Raw genomic sequence first — 3455 nt, 5'->3', positions numbered from 1 at the left:
CGCGGCGGTGCCGCTTCGCATGGCAGGGGTCGCTCCGGTCGTGGAAGTCTTGTTGATGAAGGGAGACGTGTCGTGGTCGTGTGGCCTCCCCGGCCGTGCTTCCACTCAGCGGAGGTGCTGCCAGAGTTCGTCATCTGGTCAAAGAACCCGGCGGCAACTGGCTTCAGCTCCCACGCTTCTTCGCCGCTGAGCTGCCGGCCTCAGGTCCAGGCGGGCTCTGGCTATTGGCGGACGGCTACTGCAGGAGGGCTTCCTGGGTCGCGGTTGAGGTCGGGACGGTGCCAAGAGCCCACCCTCGTGGACCGCTGTAGGGGCACGGGCCGCTTTTATTTCGTTCTTCCTTTCCTTCCCGTATTAACAAAGAAGCCAGTATGGGCCCCCGAGGGGCGTGCAACAAACTATGATTTCTCAAGTATTGTGCTATGTTTATTGTTCATGTGCTGTGCCGCAACATCGTCATTTTATGTAGAGATAACTTAGCTTGACTTGCTCGGAGTAGTCTCCTCCTCACGAGGCGCTTGCTTCCTGGTGCCTGTCGAGGCCTCCTTGGCCTGGTAGGCGCTTAGGAACTGCAAAAGGTTCATTAAGAGACTTATCGTTCACCCGAGCCTTGGTCACAGGCGCCGCTGGCCTTGACCCAGTGCTTCGTATCACGGCACCCGAGGGGAACGGATTAGGAGAGGTGCGCCAGCTTGTGGGCTCGAACGAGGGTGCCTCGTGAAAAGAAGACGAAAGGCAGAAAAGGAAAAATGCTCACGAGGGCACCCGTCCAGCCCCCTCGCAAGGAATGCGAGAGAGAGTACAGGATAAACTGAAGACAGAAACAGAGACAGAAGGCGACGAAACCATATCAGCGAAGAACACCAGAAGCAAACTTCAATTAAAACAGGGTGAGCCAACTACGGAAAGCAAATGAAAAGCCGCGTCCAGCACCTAGTCTAGTCTTCATGTCTTCTCACCAGCGCGGAGCTAAGTGCTGCCACTAGGATGTGGGAGGGATACCCCGAGGCCCGAGGGCGGCACTCCTGAGACTCCGGGGCGTGTACATCCCCACTCATTATTATGTGAGAGTGTCACGAGCGGAGACCTTCATAGGCACTGGGCCTTCTTCACAGGCGCTGGGCCTTTCTTCATGGGTAGAACTCCCGAAGGTGCTGGATGTTCCAGGCGTTCTGGATGGGTACCCCGTCCTGTGTCTCCAGGTGCGCGGCACCAGGCCTGGAGACATGGACGACCTTGAACGGGCCCTCCCACATGGGTGAGAGCTTATATATCCCTTCCCTGGAGAGCACCCGCCTCAGGACGAGGTCACCCACCTCGACCGTCCTGGAGTGAACGCTGCGACAGTGGTACCGCTGTAGCGCCTGCTGGTATCTTGCCGCCCGTAGTGCAACTTCACGGCGGCTTTCCTCTCCCAACATGAGGTCCATCCCCCGCGTGGCGTCCTGTTGTGTCTCATCAAACGCCAATACCCGTGCGGACCGATGCTTGACCTCATGAAGGAGGACCGCTTCTGCTCTGTAGATGAGGAAGAATGGGGTCTCGCCAGTGGGCTTGGTGGAGGTGGTGCGGATGGACCACAGCACGGACTGCAGCTCGTCGTGTCAGCCCCTGCCGCAGGCTTCGAGCTTCTTCTTGAAGGTCCTGGTCTTGAGGCCTCTCAGGACCTCCGCGTTGGCGCGTTCAGCTTGGCCATTGCTCCGGGGGTGCGCCACTGAAGCGTAGCAAATCTGCGTTCCAAGGTTAGTGTAGTACGTTTTGAAGAGATTACTGGTGAACTGCGACCAATTATCAGTGATGATGCGGTTGGGGACCCCAAAACGGCTCACGAGGCCCTTGATGAACTTGACTGCAGAGCCAGCTAGGATGGTGCGGACGGTTTCCACCTCCGCCCACTTGGTGAACTTGTCGATGGCAATGTAGAGGTATCGGTAGCCCCCAGGCGCTCGAGGGAACGGGACCTAGGATGTCCAGTCCCCAGACTGCGAACGGCCATGAGAGTGGAATGGTCTGGAGGCCCTGAGCTGGTTGATGGATTTGATTGGCGTGGAATTGGCAGGCCTCATAGGATCTCACCAGCTCAGCTGCGTCGTTGAGCGCCGTATGCCACTAGAATCTGCTGCAAAATGCCTTGCCGATGAGGGTCCGTGACGACGAGTGGTGCCCACAGTCCCCGCCGTGTACGTCGGCTAGCAGTTGTTTCCCCTGTTCCCTGGAGATGCAACGCAGTGAAACATCATTTGGCCGCTTCCTGTATAACTCACTGTCCTGGATACAGTATGCCGTGGCTTGCCGGGCCACACGCTCCACGTCCTCCTCCTTCTCTGGTAGCGTCCCTTGTATCAGGTATTCCTTAAATTCCTTGGTCCAGCATCCCTCCTGGGGCTCGAGCGCCAAGAGTAGATGCGCTCTCGAATTCGGGCCATAGGCTGGGGCTCCCGTGGCAGGCGGCTGCGGGAGCTCCTCCCGAGGCTGCGCTGTCCTTGAAAGCGGTGGTGTCGCCGATGGCTTGAAGAGCCACTCCTTGAAGACGCCAGGCTCTTGGGCTGTCGCTTGGATGCCCTTCTGGCGATGTCGTCGGCTTCCCCGTTGGTTCCCTGGGGCATGTGTTGCAACTCCAGGCCCAGGAACTGCTTCTCCATCTTGCACACTTCCGTCAGGTATGCCTCCATGTGTTCGTCCTTCGGCTCGTATACCTTGTTGGAGAAGTTAACGAGGAGTTGCGAGTCGTCCCTGATGGTGAGACATTTCACCCCCAATGCTGTCGGAGCCTTCAGGACGGCTATGAGGCCTTCGTACTCTGCAATGTTGTTGGATACCTTCTCACCCTACTGCAAGCAGAGCTGCTCAGCGTAGTAGAGCTTGTCCTGAGTGGGCGAGATGAGCATTGCTCCAGCCCCCACGCCTTGGCGTGCGAAGGCACCATCGAAGTACATAACCCAGCCGTCGGGCGCCTCACTTCCCGGCGAGAGGGACTGGTCCTCGCCTATTTCAAGCGCCGGGGTGTCCGTCCATTCTGCCACGAAATCGGCGAGCGCGGCTCCCTGATGACCCTGGTGGTGTTGAACTCCAACTGGAATGCCTGCAGCTCGATGATCCACTCGGCGACCCTCCCGGCGGAGTTTGGGCTCCTGAGCACCCTCTCCAGTGGGTAGGTCGAGACAACCTTGATGGGGTGTCCTTGAAAGTAGTGTCGTAGCTTATGTGAGGCCACCAGGAGCGCGAGTAGGAGCTTCTGAGGCATGGGGTACCGTGCTCTTGCATCCCGCAACACCGTGCTGACGAAGTATACCGGGTGCTCGACGAGGGCAGGTGCGCTGATGAGGCTTGTGCCTTCCGGGAGTTGGGGTGCCTCCTGAGGTGGTGGAGCCCCCAACGCTTGATCGCTTGTCGGGGCCTTTGAGGGTTCGGGGGCGTCGTCCCGCTGAGCTTGATCCTCTGCTATCGCTACTGCG

This window comes from Triticum aestivum, chromosome 3A (genome assembly GCF_018294505.1).
Source record: "Triticum aestivum cultivar Chinese Spring chromosome 3A, IWGSC CS RefSeq v2.1, whole genome shotgun sequence".
In the NCBI taxonomy this organism is placed as follows: Eukaryota; Viridiplantae; Streptophyta; class Magnoliopsida; order Poales; family Poaceae; genus Triticum; species Triticum aestivum.
The sequence above is the reverse complement of the archived record's forward strand: the minus strand, read 5'-3'. Positions refer to the sequence as shown.